The sequence below is a fragment of the Rhipicephalus microplus genome, unplaced genomic scaffold, assembly GCF_043290135.1.
Source record: "Rhipicephalus microplus isolate Deutch F79 unplaced genomic scaffold, USDA_Rmic scaffold_71, whole genome shotgun sequence".
In the NCBI taxonomy this organism is placed as follows: Eukaryota; Metazoa; Arthropoda; class Arachnida; order Ixodida; family Ixodidae; genus Rhipicephalus; species Rhipicephalus microplus.
This window is the reverse complement of record NW_027464644.1, coordinates 1,229,056-1,250,000: the sequence shown is the minus strand read 5'-3', so window position 1 is coordinate 1,250,000 and position 20,945 is coordinate 1,229,056. Positions and strand designations below refer to the sequence as shown.

The window sequence follows — 20,945 nt, the reverse complement described above, 5'->3', positions numbered from 1 at the left end:
GCTCTGAAGAAATGTTCTGACGGTGGTGAAAGTAGAGCACGACTGTCTCCGTAGCGCAATTGGCTAGCACGTTCGGCTGTTAACCGTAGAATTGGAGTTTTGAGCCCTCCCGGGAGTGGTGTGTTGATTTTTTCTTTGCGCTGATAGCTTTGAAGATATGTTCTGATGGTGGTGAGATTGGAGCACGACTGTCTCCGTGGCGCAATTGGCTAGCGCGATCGGCTGTTAACCGAAAGGTTGGAGGTTCGAGCCCACCCGGTGGTGGTGCGGCGCTTTTTTTTCTTTGGGCTGATAGCTCTGAAGAAATGTTCTGACGGTGGTGAGAGTGGAGCACGACTGTCTCCGTAGCGCAATTGGCTAGCGCGATCGGCTGTTAACCGAAAGGTTGGAGGTTACAGCCCATCCGGTGGTGGGGCGGCGCTTTTTTTTTCGGCTGATAGCTTTGAAGATATGTTTTGTTGGTGGTGAGAGTGGAGCACGACTGTCTCCGTGGCGCAATTGGCTAGCGCGATCGACTGTTAACCGAAAGGTTGGAGTTTCGAGCCCACCCGGTGGTGGTGCGGCGCTTTTTTTTCTTTGGGCTGATAGCTTTGAAGATATGTTCTGATGGTGGTGAGAGTGGAGCACGACTGTCTCTGTGGCGCAATTGGCTAGCGCGATCGGCTGTTAACCGAAAGGTTGGAGGTTCGAGCTGACCCGGTGGTAGGGCGGCGCTTTTTATTTCTTTGGGCTGATAGCTTTGAAGATATATTATGATGGTGGTGAGAGTGCAGCAGGACTGTCTGTGTGGCGCAATTGACTAGCGAGATCGGCTGTTAACCGAAAGGTTGGAGTTTCGAGCCCTCCCGGGAGTGGTGTGTTGCTTTTTTCTTTGCGCTGATGGCTTTGAAGATATGTTCTGATGGTGGTGAAAGTGGAGCACGACTGTCTCCGTGGCGCAATTGGCTAGTGCGATCGGCTGTTAACCAAAAGGTTGGAGGTTCAAGCCCACCCGGTGGTGGTGCGGCACTTTTTTTTCTTTGGGCTGATAGCTTTGAAGATATGTTCTGATGGTGGTGAGAGTAAAGCAGGAATGTCTCCGTGGTGCAATTGGCTAGCGCGTTCGGCCGTCAACCGAAATGTTGGGGGTTCGAGCCCTCCCGGTGGTGGTGCCGCGCTTTTTTTTCTTTGGGCTGATAGCTTTGAAGATATGTTCTGATGATGGTGAGAGTGGAGCATGACTGTCTCCGTGGCGCGATTGGCTAGCGCGATCGGCTGTTAACCGAAGGTTGGAGGTTACAGCCCATCCGGTGGTGGTGCGGCGCTTTTTTTTGGGCTGATAGCTTTGAAGATATGTTCTGTTGGTGGTGAGAGTGGAACACGACTGTCTCCGTGGCGCAATTGGCTAGTGCGATCGGCTGTTAACCGAAAGGTTGTAGTTCGAGCCGACCCGGTGGTAGTGCGGCGCTTTTTATTTCTTTGGGCTGATAGCTTTGAAGATATATTCTGATGGTGGTGAGAGTGGAGCAAGACTGTCTGTGTGGCGCAATTGGCTAGCGAGATCGGCTGTTAAACGAAAGGTTGGAGTTTCGAGCCCTCCCGGGAGTGGTGTGTTGCTTTTTTCTTTGCGCTGATAGCTTTGAAGATATGTTCTGATGGTGGTGAAAGTGGAGCACGACTGTCTCCGTGGCGCAATTGGCTAGCGCGATCGGCTGTTAACCGAAAGGTTGGAGGTTCGAGCCCACCCGGTGGTGATGCGGCGCTACTTTTTTTTGCGCTGATAGCTTTGGAGAAATGTTCTGACGGTGGTGAGATTAGAGCATGACTGTCTCCATGGCGCAATTGGATAGCACGTTCGGCTGTAAACCGAAAGGTTGGAGGTTCGAGCCCACCCGGTGGTGGTGCGGCGCTTTTTTTTCTTTAGGCTGATAGCTTTGAAGATATGTTCTGATGGTGGTGAGAGTAGAGCACGACTGTCTCTGTGGCGCAATTGGCTGGCGCGATCGGCTGTTAACCAAAAGATTGGAGGTTCGAGCCCACCCGGTGGTGGTGCGGCGCTTTTTTTCTTTAGGCTGATAGCTTTGAAGATATGTTCTGATGGTGATGAGAATGGAGCAGGACTCTCTCCGTGGCGCAATTGGCTAGCGCGATCGGCTGTTAACCAAAAAGTTGGAGTTTCGAGCCGTCGCGGGAGTGGTGTGTTGCTTTTTTCTTTGCGCTGATAGCTTTGAAGATATGTTCTGATGGTGGTGAGAGTGGAGCACGACTGTCCCCGTGGCGCAATTGGCTAGCGCGATCGGCTGTTAACCGAAAGTTTGGAGGTTCGAGCCCGCCCGGTGGTGGTGCGGCGCTTCTTTTTCTTTGCGCTGATAGCTTTGGTGAAATGCTCTGACGGTGGTGAGAAAGGAGCACGACTGTCTCCGTGGCGCAATTGGCTAGCACGTTCGGCTGTTAATCATAAAATTGGAGTTTCGAGATCTCCCGGGAGTGGTGTGTTGCTTTTTTCTTTGCGCTGATAGCTTTGCAGATATGTTCTGTTGGTGGTGAGAGTGGAACACGACTGTCTCCGTGGCGCAATTGGCTAGCGCGATCGGCTGTTAACCGAAAGGTTGGAGTTCGAGCCGACCCGGTGGTAGTGCGGCGCTTTTTATTTCTTTGGGCTGATAGCTTTGAAGATATATTCTGATGGTGGTGAGAGTGGAGCAAGACTGTCTGTGTGGCGCAATTGGCTAGCGAGATCGGCTGTTAACCGAAAGGTTGGAGTTTCGAGCCCACCCGGTGGTGATGCGGCGCTACTTTTTTTTGCGCTGATAGCTTTGGAGAAATGTTCTGACGGTGGTGAGATTAGAGCATGACTGTCTCCGTGGCGCAATTGGATAGCACGTTCGGCTGTTAACCGAAAGGTTGGAGGTTCGAGCCCCCCGGTGGTGGTGCAGCGCTTTTTTTCTTTAGGCTGATAGCTTTGAAGATATGTTCTGATGGTGATGAGAATGGAGCAGGACTCTCTCCGTGGCGCAATTGGCTAGCGCGATCGGCTGTTAACCAAAAGGTTGGAGTTTCGAGCCGTCGCGGGAGTGGTGTGTTGCTTTTTTCTTTGCGCTGATAGCTTTGAAGATATGTTCTGATGGTGGTGAGAGTGGAGCACGACTGTCCCCGTGGCGCAATTGGCTAGCGTGATAGGCTGTTAACCGAAAGTTCGAGTTTCGTGCCCTCCCGGGAGTGGTGTGTTGCTTTTTTATTTGCGCTGATAGCTTTGAAGATATGTTCTGATGGTGGTGAGAGTGGAGCACGACTGTCTCCGTGGCGCAATTGGCTAGCGCGATCGGCTGTTAACCGAAAGTTTGGAGGTTCGAGCCCACCCGGTGGTGGTGCGGCGCTTCTTTTTCTTTGCGCTGATAGCTTTGGTGAAATGCTCTGACGGTGGTGAGAGAGGAGCACGACTGTCTCCGTGGCGCAATTGGCTAGCACGTTCGGCTGTTAATCATAAAATTGGAGTTTCCAGATCTCCCGGGAGTGGTGTGTTGCTTATTTCTTTGCGCTGATAGCTTCGAAGATATGTTCTGATGGTGATGAGAGTGGAGCACGACTGTCTCCGTTGCGCAATTGGCTAGCGCGATCGGCTGGTAACCGAAAGATTGGAGGTTCGAGCCCACCTGGTGGTGGTGCGGCGCTTTTTTTTCTTTAGGCTGATAGCTTTGAAGATATGTTTTCATGGTGATGAGAGTGGAGCAGGACTGTCTCCGTGGCGCAATTGGCTATCGCGATCGGCTGTTAACCAAAAGGTTGAAGTTTCGAGCCCTCGCGGGAGTGGTGTGTTGCTTTTTTCTTTGCGCTGATAGCTTTGAAGATATGTTCTGATGGTGGTGAGAGTGGATCACGACTGTCTCCGTGGCGCAATTGGCTAGCGAGATCGGCTGTTAACCAAAAGTTGGAGTTTCGAGCCCTCCCGGGAGTGGTGTGTTGCTTTTTTCTTTGCGCTGATGGCTTTGAAGATATGTTCTGATGGTGGTGAGAGTGGAGCACGACTGTCTCCGTGGCGCAGTTGGCTAGCGCGATCGGCTGTTAACCGAAAGGTTGGAGGTTCGAGCCCACCCAGTGGTGGTGCGACGCTTCTTTTTCTTTGCGCTGATAGCTTTGAAGAAATGTTCTGACGGTGGTGAGATTTGAGCACGACAGTCTCCGTGGCGCAACTGGATAGCACAATCGGCTGTTAACCAAAAAATTGGAGTTTCGAGCCCTCCCGGGAGTGGTGTGTTGCTTTTTTTTGCGCTGATAGCTTTGAAGTAATGTTCTGATGGTGGTGAGAGTGGAGCAGGACTGTCTGCGTGGCGCAATTGGCTAGTGCGATCGGCTGTTAACCGAAAGGTTGGAGGTTCGAGCCCACCCGGTGGTGGTGCGGCACTTTTTTTTCTTTGGGCTGATAGCTTTGAAGATATGTTCTGATGGTGGTGAGAGTGGAGCAGGACTGTCTCCGTGGTGCAATTGGCTAGCGCGCTCGGCCGTCAACTTAAATGTTGGGGGTTCGAGCCCTCCCGGTGGTGGTGCCGCGCTTTTTTTTCTTTGGGTTGATAGCTTTGAAGATATTGTCACGGGGTCGTGACGTGGCCGAAGACAGGAGACCTCTTGTTGGGATTTAACTGTTTATTTGGGCGAACCTGTGCCCGGTCAACGGAAAGTCCAATTACAGCAGCAGTCTCGCACAGATAGCAGTCTCGGACTGATAGCGGCGAACGGAGCGTCGGCCTTCGATCAACAACTGACAAGCGGCGAAGCGCGTCGGCATTTATACTCCCGCCGTCGAATATTCTAGCGCTACCGCTGGCGGCGGCGTACGTTCCAGAACAATCTGTACTATTCGCACCGTGGGCGTGATCTTATCGAAATGATCTACTACAGTCCGGAACCCTCTCAAAAACTGCAGGCGCGGTTTGCGCTGAGAAGCGTGTGGTGTTTTGGGACGATAACAAAAGCTTGGGAAATGGAACGTGGCATTGCCCCCCTCTGAAAAAAGGCATCGTCTCGATGCTTTAACTAAAGATTAAGGTACAATAATAATGCAAGAAAGTACAATGAATAAATTACAATACAACAATAATACAAAAAAGCACTGTTTCAGTTTGTTAACGCGCATGAAACGGCTTTAGGCGTGCGACATGGACGACTTCAGGTCGCGATCGGCGTCGTTGAGAGTTCGTGATGCCGTCGGGGACAACCTCGTAATCAAGTGGGCTGAGACGTCGAACCACCCTGTACGGTCCGAAGTACCGTCGCAGAAGCTTTTCACTTAGTCCACGTCGGCGTATCGGCGTCCACACCCAAACACGTTCACCGGGCTGGTATTCCACGAAGCGTCGTCGAAGGTTGTAACGGTGGCTGTCGGTCGTCTGTTGATTCTTGATACGGAGCCGCGCAAGTTGTCGGGCTTCTTCGGCGCGATGAAGGTACTCGCTCACATCGAGGTTTTCTTCGTCGGTGACGTTGGGTAACATGGCATCGAGCGTCGTTGTCGGGCTCCTTCTGTAGACCAACTTGTATGGAGATATCTGCGTCGTCTCCTGCACCGCCGTGTTGTATGCGAAGGTCACATACGGAAGAATGGCGTCCCACGTCTTGTGTTCGACATCGACGTACATTGTCAGCATGTCGGCGATCGTCTTGTTAAGCCGCTCGGTGAGGCCGTTGGTCTGTGGGTGATACGCTGTCGTCCGGCGGTGGTTTGTTTGGCTGTATGCGAAGATCGCTTGAGTTAAGTCGGCAGTGAATGCCGTTCCTCTGTCGGTGATAAGGACCTCCGGGGCGCCGTGACGTAGGACGATATTTTCGATGAAGAACTTAGCTACCTCGGATGCACTGCCTTTTGGCAGGGCTTTTGTCTCGGCGTAGCGGGTGAGGTAGTCGGTAGCTACCACGATCCACTTGTTTCCGAAAGCCGACGTCGGGAACGGCCCCAGTAGGTCCATACCATTCTGCTGGAAAGGTCGGCAAGGTGGATCTATTGGCTGCAGAAGTCCCGCTGGCCGTGTCGGCGGTGTCTTGCGTCGCTGACATTCCCGGCATGTCCTCACATAACGAGTGACGTCGGTGGTAAGACGAGGCCAGTAGTACCTTTCTTGTATCCTCGCGAGCGTGCGAGAAACACCGAGTTGCCCTGCCGTCGGATCGTCGTGCAGGGCCTGTAGGAGTTCTGGTCGCAAAGCTGAAGGCACCACAAGGAGGTACTTAGCCCGAAGCGGTGAAAAGTTTTTCTTTTGTAGAAGACCGTTTCGTAGAAAAAACGACGCAAGTGCGCGCTTGAATACCTTCGGGACTTCGGCGGTCCTGCCTTCGAGGTATTCTATTAGGGCCTTAAGTTCCGGGTCGGCCCGCTGTCGTTCAGCGAAGTCGTCGGTAGTGATCGTTCCCAAGAAGTAGTCATCATCCGGGTCGTCGGGTAGCGGCTGGTCGACAGGCGCACGAGAGAGACAGTCGGCGTCGGAGTGTTTTTTGCCGGACTTGTAAATGACAGTAATGTCATATTCTTGAAGTCTCAGGCTCCATCGTGCGAGGCGACCTGAAGGGTCCTTCAAAGTGGCTAGCCAACACAAGGCGTGGTGGTCGCTCACAACTTTGAAGGGCCTGCCGTAGAGGTATGGGCGAAATTTCGACGTAGCCCAGATGATGGCGAGGCACTCCTTTTCTGTTGTGGAATAATTTGCTTCTGCTTTGGAAAGCGATCGGCTGGCGTAACTAATAACCCTTTCAAGTCCGTCAGCCCTCTGCACAAGATCGGCGCCAAGACCTACGCTGCTTGCGTCAGTATGTATTTCTGTCTCGGCGAATTCCTCGAAATGGGCAAGTAACGGAGGCGTCTGGAGGCGATGTTTGAGCTCCTGGAAAGCGTGTTCCTGTGGCGTTTCCCACTTGAACTCCACGTCGGCCTTGGTAAGGTTAGTGAGAGGATCAGCGATGTGGGCGAAGTTTTTCACGAACCGCCTATAATAGGCGCACAGGCCCAGAAATCGGCGCACGGCTTTCTTGTCAGTGGGCGGCGGGAAGTAGGCGATGGCGGCTGTTTTCCGTGGATCAGGACGAACTCCAGACTTGCTGATAACGTGCCACAGAAACAAGAGCTTTTCATACGCAAGTCTGCACTTTTCTGGCTTCAGTGTGAGTCCGGAAGTCTTGATGGCTTGAAGTACAGCTTCAAGGCGCCGAAGATGCTCGTCGAAACTCGAGGAAAACACGACGACGTTGTCCAAGTACACAAGGCAAGTCTGCCACTTCAATCCTGCAAGTACTGTATCCATAACGCGTTGAAAAGTTGCAGGCGCTGAGCAAAGGCCGAAGGGCATCACCTTAAACTCGAAGAGGCCGTCCGGTGTTATAAACGCCGTCTTCTGTCGGTCTCTTTCGTCGACTTCGATTTGCCAATAGCCAGTCTTGAGGTCCATTGACGAAAAGTACTTGGCGTTATGGAGCCGATCAAGTGCGTCGTCTATTCGTGGGAGAGGATACACGTCCTTTCTTGTGATTTTGTTCAGGCGGCCATAATCGACGCAGAAACGTAGGGTTCCATTCTTTTTCTTCACTAACACCACGGGGGATGCCCATGGGCTCTTGGACGGCTGGATAATGTCATCCCGCAGCATTTCATCAACTTGTCTCTTCATGGCCTCACGTTCTCGCGTCGAAACCCTGTACGGACTCTGACGGAGTGGTCTGGCATTTTCTTCGGTTATGATGCGATGTTTCGTGATTGGGGTCTGCCGAATTTTCGATGACGACGAAAAGCAATCTTCGTATTGCAGGAGCAGGGCCTTGAGCTGTTCTTGCTTATCGTTCGGAAGTCTGGGATTGACGTCGAAAGCTATGGGAGGGGCTTGGTTCCTCTGAGCAGGTTCCGCAGAATCGGCGAGGGCGAAAGCACTGGTGGCTTTGACAATTTCTTCGATGTATGCGACCGTTGTTCCTTTGTTCACATGTTTGTACTCATTGCTGAAATTCGTGAGCATAACCGTTGCTTTGCCTCCCCGCAGCTCTGCAATTCCTCTTGCGACGCAAATATTTCGGGTGACCAACAGATGCTGACTGCCTTCAACGACGCCTTTGAAGTCAGGTGATTCAGGAGCGCCGACTGAAATAATGACGCTTGAGCGAGGCGAAATGGTAACTTGTTCTTCCAGCACATTCAAGGCATGGTGTCCAGACGGCGTGCGCGGCGGTAGTGCTTCTTCTGTGGATAACGTTATCGACTTAGTTTTTAGGTTGATGACAGCACCATGGAGGCATAAGAAGTCCATGCCAAGGATGACATCTCTCGAGCAACGCTGTAGGACTATGAAGTCTGTAGGATAAATACGGCCGTTAATGGTGACTCTCGCTGTGCAGATTCCTGCAGGCATTACGAGATGACCTCCGGCTGTGCGGATTTCAGGGCCTTTCCAAGCTGTCCTAACTTTCTTTAACTTTGCGGCGAACGACCCACTGATGACAGAATAGTCGGCTCCAGTATCGACGAGAGCGGTCACACTGTGGCCGTCGATAAGAACGTCGAGGTCGCTAGTTCGCCGTCTCGCATTACAGTTAGGGCGTGGCGTCGGGTCACGGCTGCGTCGGCTTGTTCCGCTGCTTCCATGTTGCGTCGTCAGGCCACCTTCAGTAAGTGAGCTTTCGCCGTCAGGGCTTTGCCTGGTTGGCGTTGTGTTCGGAAAGCTCCGTCGCGGCGTCGACGTCGTCGGAGGATCTTCGGTAGTTCGTCACACAGCAACCGCACCTCCACCGGTTGCTGCCCTTAGTTTCCCGGATACGGGCTAGGAGACCGGCCCCGAGTTGGGCCAGAGTACTGTCGGTGGTGCGGTGACGTGCGGCGGCTGGGCGACGGCGAACGCGAAGAGCTTCGTGGTGTCCACCGAGTTCCTGTCAGGTAGTCGGCAATGTCACGTGGTCGTTCTCCTGGCTGCGGACGTGGTGCATCGACGGCGAAGCCACGCAGTCCCATCTGTCGGTACTGGCAACGGCGGTAAGTGTGCCCGGCCTCGCCGCAGTGGTAGCACAGTGGGCGGTGGTCAGGGGTGCGCCAAACGTCGGTTTTCCTCGGCGCACTGCGCTGGCCCGCTGATGAACGGTAGGTCGTCGGTGGGGGTGGTGGCGGCGGTGGTGTCTGGCGACGGAAGTGCGACGGGGCGGCGTTTTGGCGTGGACGGGGAGGAGCGTTGTGGCGCACTGCAGCGGCGTAGCTCATAGTTTCTGGCTCGGGCAGCGGTGTATGGGGAATTGGAAGTGATTGCCGAACTTCTTCTCGCACAATGTCGGCAATCGAATCCACTTGAGGTTGCGCCGAAGGCAACAGTTTGCGCAGCTCTTCCCGCACGATCGCTCGGATCGTTTCACGCAGGTTTTCGGAGTCACTGGTTTGAGCAGCAGCGCATTCTGGAGTCAGGCGACGATTATACAGTCTGGTGCGCATGTCAAGGGTTTTTTCGATGGTGGTCGCCTCGGATACAAATTCTTGGACGGTGTTCGGTGGATTCCTCATTAGTCCCGCGAAGAGCTCCTGTTTGACCCCTCGCATGAGGAAACGAACTTTATTCTCCTCAGGCATGTCTGGGTCAGCGTGACGAAATAGGCGGGTCATCTCCTCTGTGAAAATTCCAACCTTCTGATTCGGTAGCTGAACCCGGGTCTCTAGTTGAGCAGCGGCCCTTTCTTTGTGAGCGACGTTCGCGAACGTTTGCAGAAATGCGCCGCAAAAGACATCCCACGTTCGGAGCGTGGACTCACGATTTTCTAGCCAGGTCCTTGCGGTGTCTTCCAGGTAGAAGTACACACGCCGGAGCTTTTCTTCGTTGTCCCAGTGGTTGAGGGCGGCCACACGGTCGTATGTTTCTAACCAGGACTCCGGGTCTTCGAACGATGACCCATGGAAAATTGGTGGTTCCCTGGGTTGATGCATGACCATCGTGGGCAGGGATGCGGCGGTTGTCATTGTCGCTGCAGTCGCGGTCATGGCCTTGGTCTTCCGCGCCTTGTCTTCTAGAATCCCGTACTCCGGTGGTAGCCCTTGCTGTCGGCGGCTTGTTCGCTGCTCCTGGTTGGCGTCGGTGTCTTCCCTGCGACGTGGGCTGGGTTCACGGCTTGACGGGGGCGTGCGGTACATGAACGAAGCAGCACCTCCACCAGATGTCACGGTGTCGTGACGTGGCCGAAGACAGGAGACTTCGTGTTGGGATTTAACTGTTTATTTGGGCGAACCTGTGCCCGGTAAACGGAAAGTCCAATTACAGCAGCAGTCTCGCACAGATAGCAGTCTCGGACTGATAGCGGCGAACGGAGCGTCGACCTTCGATCAACAACTGACAAGCGGCGAAGCGCGTCGGCATTTATACTCCCGCCGTCGAATGTTCTAGCGCTACCGCTGGCGGCGGCGTACGTTCCAGAACAATCTGTATCATTCGCACAGTGGGCGTGATCTTATCGAAATGATCTACTACAGTCCGGAACCCTCTCGAAAACTGCAGGCGCGGTTTGCGCTGAGAAGCGTGTGGTGTTTTGGGACGATAACAAAAGCTTGGGAAATGGAACGTGGCAATATGTTCTGATGATGGTGAGAGTGGAGCATGACTGTCTCCGTAGCGCGATTGGCTAGCGCGATCGGCTGTTAACCGAAAGGTTGGAGGTTACAGCCCGTCCGGTGGTGGTGCGGCGCTTTTTTTTGGGCTGATAGCTTTGAAGATATGTTCTGTTGGTGGTGAGAGTGGAGCACGACTGTCTCCGTGGCGCAATTGGCTAGCGCGATCGACTGTTGACCGAAAGGTTGGAGTTTCGAGCCCACCCAGTGGTGGTGCGGCGCTTTTTTTTCTTTCGGCTGATAGCTTTGAATGTATGTTCTGATGATGGTGAGAGTGGAGCACGACTGTCTCCGTGGCGCAATTGGCTAGCGCGATCGGCTGTTAACCGAAAGGTTGCAGGTTCGAGCCGACCCGGTGGTAGTGCGGCGCTTTTTATTTCTTTGGGCTGATAGCTTTGAAGATATATTCTGATGGGGGTGAGAGTGGAGCAGGACTGTCTGTGTGGCGCATTTGGCTAGCGAGATCGGCTGTTAACCGAAAGGTTGGAGTTTTGAGCCCTCCCGGGAGTGGTGTGTTGCTTTTTTCTTTGCGCTGATAGCTTTGAAGATATGTTCTGATGGTGGTGAAAGTGTAGCACGACTGTCTCCGTGGCGCAATTGGCTAGCGCGATCGGCTGTTAACCGAAAGTTTGGAGGCTCGAGCCCACCCGGTGGTGATGCGGCGCTTCTTTTTTTTGCGCTGATAGCTTTGGAGAAATGTTCTGACGGTGGTGAGATTGGAGCACGACTGTCTCCGTGGCGCAAATGGATAGCACGTTCGGCTATAAACCAAAAGGTTGGAGGTTCGAGGCCACCCGGTGGTGTTGCGGCGCTTTTTTTTCTTTAGGCTGATAGCTTTGAAGATATGTTTTGATGGTGGTGAGAGTAGAGCACGACTGTCTCTGTGGCGCAATTGGCTGGCGCGATCGGCTGTTAACCAAAAAATTGGAGGTTCGAGCCCACCTGGTGGTGGTGCGGTGCTTTTTTTCTTTAGGCTGGAGCTTTGAAGATATGTTCTGATGGTGATGAGAATGAAGCAGGACTCTCTCCGTGGCCCAATCGGCTAGCGCGATCGGCTGTTAACCAAAAGGTTCGGCCAAAAGTTAACCAAAAAAAGTTAACCGGCAAAAGTTAACCAAAAGTTAACCAAAAGGATCGGCTGTTAACCAAAAGCCCAAACAAAAAAAAGCGCCATACCACCACCGGGTGGGCTCGAACCACCAACCTTTCGGTTAACAGCCGATCGCGCTAGCCAAAATCGCCACGGAGACAGTCCTGCTCCACACTCACCACCATCAGAACATATCTTCAAAGCTATCAGCCCAAGAAAAAAAAGCAACACACCACTCCCGGGAGGGCTCGAACCTCGAACCTTTTAGTTAACAGCCGATCGCGCTAGCCAATAGTGCCACGGAGACAGTCGTGCTCAACTCTCACCACCGTCAGAACATTTCTTCAGAGCTATCAGCCCAAAGGAAAAAAAGCGCCGCACCACCACCGGGTGGGCTCGAACCTCCAACCTTTCGGTTAACAGCCCATCGCGCTAGCCAATCGAGCCACGGAGACAGTCCGGCTCCACTCTCACCCCCGTCACAACATTTCTTCAGAGCTATCAGCCCAAAGAAAAAGAAGCGCTGCACCACCACCGGGTGGGCTCGAACCTCCAACCTTTCGGTTAACAGCCGATCACGCGAGCCAATTGCGCCACGGAGACAGTCCTGCTCCAATCTCACCACCATCAGAACATATCTTCAAAGCTATCAGCGCAAAGAAAAAAGCAACACACCACTCCCGGGAGGGCTCGAAACTCCAACCTTTCGGTTAACAGCCGATTCAGCTTGTCCATTGCGCCACGGAGACAGTCTTGCTGCACTCTCACCACCATCAGAACATATCTTCAAAGCTATCAGCCCAAAGAAAAAAAAGCGCCGCACCACCACCGGGTGGGCACAAACCTCCAAAATTTCAGTTAACAGCCGATCGCACTAGCCAATTGCGCCACGGAGACAGTCAGGCTCCACTCTCACCACCAACAGAACATATCTTCAAAGCTTTTAGCGCAAAGAAAAAAGCAACACACCACTCCTGGGAGGGCTTGAACCTCGAACCTTTCGGTTACCAGCCGATCGCGCTAGCCAATTGCGCCACGGAGACAGTCGTGCTCCACTCTCACCACCATCAGAACATATCTTCAAAGCTATCAGCGCAAAGAAAAAAGCAACACACCACTCCCGAGAGGGCTCGAACCTCCAACCTTTCCGTTAGCAGCCGATCGCGCTAGCCAAATGCGCCACGGAGACAATCCTGCTCCACTCTCACCACCATCAGAACATATCTTCAAAGCTATCAGCCGAAAGAAAAAAAAGCGCCGCACCACCACCGGGTGGGCTCGAACCTCCAAACTTTCGGTTAGCAGCCGATCGCGCTAGCCAGTTGCGCCACGGAGACAGTCGCGCTCCACTCTCACCACCATCAGAACATATCTTCAAAGCTATCAGCCCAAAGAAAAAAAAGCGCCGCACCACCACCGGGTGGGCTCGATCCTGCAACCTTTCGGTTAACAGCCGATCGCGCTAGCCAATTGTGCAACGGAGACAGTCCTGCTCCACTCTCACCACCATCAGAACATATCTTGAAAGCTATCAGCTCAAAGAAAAAAAAGCACCGCACCACCACCGGGTGAGCTCGAACCTCCAACCTTTCGGTTAACAGCCGATCGCGCCAGCCAATTGCGCCACGGAGACAGTCGTGCTCCACTCTCACCCCCGTCAGAACATTTCTTCAGAGCTATCAGCCCAAAGAAAAAAAAGCGCCGCACCACCACCGGGTGGGCTCGAAACTCCAAGCTTTCGGTTAACAGCTTTTCGCGCTAGCCAAATGCGCCACGGAGACAGTCCTGCTCCACTCTCACCACCATCAGGACATATCTTCAAAGCTATCAGCGCAAAGAAAAAAAAGCGCCGCACCACCACCGGGTGGGCTCGAAGCTCCAACCTTTCGATTAACAGCCGATAGCGCTAGCTAATTGCGCCACGGAGACAGTCGTGCTCCACTCTCACCACCATCAGAACATATCTTCAAAGCTATCAGCGAAAAGAAAAAAAAAGCGACACACCGTCCCCGGGTGGACTCAAACCTCCCACCTTTCGGTTAACAGCCAATCGCGCTAGCCAATTGCGCCACGGAGACAGTCGTGCTCCCCTCTCACCACTGTCAGAACATTTCTCCAAAGCTATCAGCTCAAAGAAAAAAAAGCGACACACCGTCCCCGGGAGTGCTCGAACCTCCAACCTTTTGGTTAACAGCCGATCGCGCTAGGCAATTGCGCCACGGAGACAGTCGTGCTCCACTCTCACCACCATCAGAACACATCTTCAAAGCTATCAGCGCAAGTGAAAAAGCAACACACCACTCCCGGGAGGGCTCGAACCTCCAACCTTTCGGTTAACAGCCGATCGCGCTAGCAAATTGCGCCACGGAGACAGTCCTGCTATACTCTCACCACCATGAGAGGATATCTTAAAAGCTATCAGTCCAAAGAAAAAAAAAGCGCCGCACCACCACCGTGTTGGCTCGAACCTCCAACTTTTCGGTTAACAGCCGATCGCGCTAGCCAATTGCGCCACGCAGACAGTCGTGCTCCACTCTCACCACCATCAGAACATTTCTTCAGAGCTATCAGCCCAAAGAAAAAAAGCGCCACACCACCACAGGGTGGGCTCGAACCTCCAAACTTTCGGTCAACAGCAGATCGCGCTAGCCAACTGCGCCACGGAGACAGTCCTGCTCCACTCTCCGACCATCAAAACATATCTTTAAAGCTATCGGTCGAAAGTAAAAAAAGCACCGCACCACCACCGGGTGAGCTCGAACCTCCAACCTTTCGGTTAACAGCCGATCGCGCCAGCCAATTGCTCCATGGAGACAGCCGTGCTCCACTCTCACCCCCGTCAGAACATTTCTCCAAAGCTATCAGCCCAAAGAAAAAAAGCAACACACCGCTCCCGGGAGGGCTCGATTCTCCAACCTTTCGGTTAACAGCCGATCGCGCTAGCCAATTGCGCCACGGAGACAGTCGTTCTCCACTTTCACCACCATCAGAACATATTTTCAAAGCTATCAGCGCAAAGAAAAAAGCAACACACCACTCCCGAGAGGGCTCGAACCTCCAATTTTCCGTTAACAGCCGATCGCGCTAGCCAATTGCGCCACGGAGACAATCCTTCTCCACTCTCACCACCATCAGAACATATCTTCAAAGCTATCAGCCCAAAGAAAAAAAAGCGCCGCACCACCACCAGGTGGGCTCTAAACTCCAAGCTTTCGGTTAACAGCCGATCGCGCTAGCCAATTGCGCCACGGAGACAGTCCTGCTCCACTCTCCGACCATCAAAACATATCTTTAAAGCTATCGGTCGAAAGTAAAAAAAGCACCGCACCACCACCGGGTGAGCTCGAACCTCCAACCTTTCGGTTAACAGCCGATCGCGCCAGCCAATTGCTCCATGGAGACAGCCGTGCTCCACTCTCACCCCCGTCAGAACATTTCTTCAGAGCTATCAGCCCCAAGAAAAAAAGCGCCGCACCACCACCGGGTGGGCTCGAAACTCCAAGCTTTCGGTTAACAGCCTTCCGCGCTAGCCAATTGCGGCACGGAGATAGTCGTGCTCCACTCTCACCACCATCAGGACATATCTTCAAAGCTATCAGCGCAAAGAAAAAAGCGACACACCACTCCCGGGAGGGCTCGAAACTCCAATTTATTGGTTAACAGCGGAACGTGTTAGCCAATTGCGCCACGGAGACCGTCGTGCTCCAATCTCACCACCGTCAGAACATTTCTCCAAAGCTATCAGCGCAAAGAAAAAAAAGCGCCGCACCACCACCGGGTGGGCTCGAACCTCCAACCTTTCGATTAACAGCCGATCGCGCTAGCCAATTGCGCCACGGAGACAGTCGTGCTGCACTCTCACCACTGTCAGAACATTGCTTCAAAGCAATCAGCCCAAAGAAAAAAAGCGACACACCGTCCCCGGGAGCGCTCGAACCTCCAACCTTTCGGTTAACAGCCGTACGCGCTAGCCAATTGCGCCACGGAGACAGTCGTGCTCCAATCTCACCACCATCAGAAAACATCTTCAAAGCTATCAGCGCAAGTGAAAACGCAACACACCACTCCCGGGAGGGCTCGAAGCTCCAACCTTTCGGTTAACAGCCGATCGCGCTAGCAAATTGCGCCACGGAGGCAGTCCTGCTATACTCTCACCACACTCAGAGCATATCTTCAAAGCTATCAGCCCAAAGAAAAAAAAGCAACACACCACTCCCGGGAGGGCTCGAACCTCCAACCTTTCGGTTAACAGCCGATCACACTAGCCAATTGCGTCACGGAGACAGTCGTGCTCTACTCTCACCACCATCAGAACATATCTTCAAAGCTATCAGCGCAAAGAAAACAGCAACACACCACTCCCGGGAGAGCTCGATTCTCCAACCTTTCGGTTAACAGCCGATCGCGCTAGCCAACTGCGCCACGAAGACAGTCCTGCTCCACTCTCACCACCGTCAGAACATTTCTTCAGAGCTGTCAGCCCAAAGGAAAAAAAGCGCCGGACCACCACCGGGTGGGCTCGAACCTCCAACCTTTTGGTTAACAGCTGATCGCGCTAGCCAGTTGCGCCGCGGAGAGAATCGTGCTCCTCTCTCACCACCAACATAACATATCTTCAAAGCTATCACCGCAAAGAAAAAAGCAACACACCACTCCCGAGAGGGCTCGAACCGCCAATTTTCCGTTAACAGCCGATCGCGCTAGACAATTGCGCCACGGAGGCAGTCCTGCTTCACTCTCACCACCATCAGAACATATCTTCTAAGCTATCGGTCAAAAGAACAAAAAAGCGCCGCACCACCACCGGGTGGGCTCGAACCTCCAACCTTTCGGTTAACAGCCAATCGCGCTAGCCAATTGCGCCACGGAGACAGTCCCGCTCCACTCTCACCACCATCAGAACATATGTTCAAAGCTATCAGCGCATAGAAAAAAGGAACACACCACTCCCGGGAGAGCTCGAACCTCCAATTTATTGGTTAACAGCGGAACGTGTTAGCCAATTGCGCCACGGAGACCGTCGTGCTCCAATCTCACCACCGTCAGATCATTTCTCCAAAGCTATCAGCGCAAAGAAAAAAAAGCGCCGCACCACCACCGGGTGGGCTCGAACCTCCAACCTTTCGATTAACAGCCGATCGCGCTAGCCGAAATCGCCACGGAGACAGTCTTGCTGCACTCTCACCACTGTCAGAACATTTCTCCAAAGCAATCAGCCCAAAGAAAAAAAGCGACACACCGTCCCCGGGAGCGCTCGAACCTCCAACCTTTCGGTTAACAGCCGATCGCGCTAGCCAATTGCGCCACGGAGACAGTCGTGCTCCAATCTCACCACCATCAGAAAACATCTTCAAAGCTATCAGCGCAAGTGAAAATGCAACACACCACTCCCGGGAGGGCTCGAAGCTCCAACCTTTCGGTTAACAGCCGATCGCGCTAGCAAATTGCGCCACGGAGACAGTCCTGCTATACTCTCACCACACTCAGAGCATATCTTCAAAGCTATCAGCCCAAAGAAAAAAAAGCAACACACCACTAACGGGAGGGCTCGTACCTCCAACCTTTCGGTTAACAGCCGATCACGCTAGCCAATTGCGTCACGGAGACAGTCGTGCTCTACTCTCACCACCATCAGAACATATCTTCAAAGCTTTCAGCGCAAAGAAAACAGCAACACACCACTCCCGGGAGAGCTCGATTCTCCAACCTTTCGGTTAACAGCCGATCGCGCTAGCCAACTGCGCCACGAAGACAGTCTTGCTCCACTCTCACCACCGTCAGAACATTTCTTCAGAGCTGTCAGCCCAAAGGAAATAAAGCGCCGGACCACCACTGGGTGGGCTCGAACCTCCAACCTCTTGGTTAACAGCTGATCGCGCTAGCCAATTGCGCCGCGCAGAGAGTCGTGCTCCTCTCTCACCACCAACATAACATATCTTCAAAGCTATCACCGCAAAGAAAAAAGCAACACACCACTTCCGGGAGGGCTTGAACCTCGAACCGTTCGGTTAACAGCCGATCGCGCTAGCCAATTGCGCCACGGAGACAGTCGTGCTCCACTCTCACCACCATCAGAACATATTTTCAAAGCTATCAGCGCAAAGAAAAAAGCAACACACCACTCCCGAGAGGGCTCGAACCTCCAATTTTCCGTTAACAGCCGATCGCGCTAGACAATTGCGCCACGGAGGCAGTCCTGCTTCACTCTCACCACCATCAGAACATATCTTCTAAGCTATCGGTCAAAAGAACAAAAAAGCGCCGCACCACCACCGGGTGGGCTCGAACCTCCAACCTTTCGGTTAACAGCCAATCGCGCTAGCCAATTGCGCCACGGAGACAGTCCCGCTCCACTCTCACCACCATCAGAACATATGTTCAAAGCTATCAGCGCATAGAAAAAAGGAACACACCACTCCCGGGAGAGCTCGAACCTCCAACCTTTCGGTTAACAGCCGATCGCGCTAGCTAATTGCACCATTGAGACAGTCGTGCTCCAATCTTACCACCGTCAGAACATTTCTCCAAAGCTATCAGCGCAAAGAAAAAAAAGCGCGGCACCACCACCGGGTGGGCTCGAACCTCCAACCTTTCATTTAACAGCCGATCGCGCTAGCTAATTGAGCCACGGAGACAGTCGTGCTCCACTCTCACCACCATCAGAACATAACTTCAAAGCTATCAGCCCAAAGAAAAAAAAGCAACACACCACTAACGGGAGGGCTCGTACCTCCAACCTTTCGGTTAACAGCCGATCACGCTAGCCAATTGCGTCACACAGACAGTCCTGCTCCACTCTCCGCACCATCTGAACATATCTTGAAAGCTATCAGCCCAAAGAAGAAAAAGCGCCGCACCACCACCGGGTGGGCTCGAACCTCCAAACTTTTGGTTAACAGCTGATCGCGCTAGCCAATTGCGCCACGGAGACAGTCCTGCTCCACTCTCACCACCATCAGAACATATCTTCAAAGCTATCAGCCCAAAGAAAAAAAAGCGCCGCACCACTACCGCGTGGGCTCGAACATCCAACCTTTTGGTTAACAGCCGATCGCGCTAGCCAATTGCGCCACGGAGACAGTCGTGCTTCACTCTCACCACCATCAGAACATATCTTCAAAGCTATCAGCGCAAAGAAAAAAGCGACACACCACTCCCGGGAGGGCTCGAAACTCCAATTTTTCGGTTAACAGCCGAACGTGCTAGCCAATTGCACCACGGAGACAGTCGTGCTCCAATCTTACCACCGTCAGAACATTTCTCCAAAGCTATCAGCGCAAAGAAAAAAAAGCGCGGCACCACCACCGGGTGGGCTCGAACCTCCAACCTTTCATTTAACAGCCGATCGCGCTAGCTAATTGAGCCACGGAGACAGTCGTGCTCCACTCTCACCACCATCAGAACATAACTTCAAAGCTATCAGTGCAAAAAAAGCGCCGCACCACCACCGGGTGGGCTCGAACCTCCAACTTTTCGGTTAACAGCCCATCGCGCTAGCCAAAATCGCCACGGAGACAGTCGTGCTCCACTCTCACCACTGTCAGAACATTTCTCCAAAGCTATCAGCGCAAAGAAAAAAAAAGCGACACACCGTCCCCGGGAGCGCTCGAACCTCCAACCTTTCGGTTAACGGCCGATCGCGCTAGCCAATTGCGTCACGGAGACAGTCCTGCTCCACTCTCATCACCATCAGAACATATATTCAAAGCCATTAGCCCAACAAAAAAAGCGCCGCACCACCACCGGGTGGGCTCGAACCTCCAAACTTTCGATTAACAGCCGAACGTGCTAGCCGATTGCACCACGGAGACAGTGGTGCTCCACTCTCATCACCATCAGAACACACCTTCAAAGCTATCAGCGCAAGTGAAAAAGCAACACACCAATCCCGGGAGGGCTCGAACCTCCAACCTTTCGGTTAACAGCCGATCGCGCTAGCCAATCGCGCCACGGAGACAATCGTGCTCCACTCTCACCACCATCAGAACATATCTTCAAAGCTATCAGCGCAAAGAAAAAAGCAACACACCACTCCCGGGAGAGCTCGAGGCTCCAACCTTTCTGTTAACAGCCGATCGCGCAAGCCAATTGTGCCACGGAGACAGTCCTGCTCCACTCTCACCACCGTCAGAACATTTCTTCAGAGCTATCAGCCCAAAGGAAAAAAAGCGCCGGACCACCACCGGGTGGGCTCGAACCTCCAAACTTTTGGTTAACAGCCGATCGTGCAAGCCAATCGCGCCATGGAGAGAGTGGTGCTCCACTCTCACCACCAACAGAACATATCTTCAAAGCTATTAGCGCAAAGAAAAAAGCAACACACCACTCCCGGGAGGGCTTGAACCTCGAACCTTTCGGTTACCAGCCGATCGCGCTAGCCAATTGCGCCACGGAGACAGTCGTGCTCCACTCTCACCACCATCAGAACATATCTTCAAAGCTATCAGCGCAAAGAAAAAAGCAACACACCACTCCCGAGAGGGCTCGAACCTCCAACCTTTCCGTTAGCAGCCGATCGCGCTAGCCAAATGCGCCACGGAGACAGTCCTGCTCCACTCTCACCACCATCAGAACATATCTTCAAAGCTATCAGCCGAAAGAAAAAAAAAGCGCCGCACCACCACCGGGTGGGCTCGAACCTCCAACCTTTCGGTTAGCAGCCGATCGCGCTAGCCAATTGCGCCACGGAGACAGTCCCGCTCCACTCTCACCACCATCAGAACATATGTTCAAAGCTATCAGCACAAAGAAAAAAGCAACACACCACTCCCGGGAGAGCTCGAACCTCCAACCTTTCGGTTAACAGCCGATCACGCTAGCCGATTCTGCCACAGGGACAGTCCCGCTCCACTCTCAGCACCATCAGAACATATCTTCAAAGCTATCAGCCCAAAGAAAAAAAAGCGCCGCACCACCACCGAGTGGGCTCGATCCTGCAACCTTTCGGTTAACAGCCGATCGCGCTAGCCAATTGTGCAACGGAGACAGTCCTGCTCCACTCTCACCACCGTCAGAACATATCTTGAAAGCTATCAGCTCAAAGAAAAAAAAGCGCCGCACCACCACCGCGTGGGCTCGAACATCCAACCTTTAGGTTAACAGCCGATCGCGCTAGCCATTTGCGCCACGGAGACAGTCGTGCTCCACTCTCACCACCATCAGAACATATCTTCAAAGCTATCAGCGAAAAGAAAAAAAAAGCGACACACCGTCCCCGGGTGGACTCAAACCTCCCACCTTTCGGTTAACAGCCAATCGCGCTGGCCAATT

General features: G+C 53.1%; 2 non-coding genes across 2 annotated transcripts; both read right to left on the bottom strand.

The window, feature by feature from the left end:
* Positions 1-15,591: 15,591 nt before the first annotated feature.
* On the bottom strand, positions 15,592-15,665 carry TRNAN-GUU (transfer RNA asparagine (anticodon GUU)). Its single transcript has one exon. It is a non-coding gene; the product is annotated as a tRNA-Asn (tRNA).
* Positions 15,666-16,914: 1,249 nt separating this feature from the next.
* TRNAN-GUU (transfer RNA asparagine (anticodon GUU)) lies at positions 16,915-16,988 on the bottom strand. The gene has a single exon. It is a non-coding gene; the product is annotated as a tRNA-Asn (tRNA).
* Between the last annotated feature and the right edge of the window lie 3,957 nt (positions 16,989-20,945).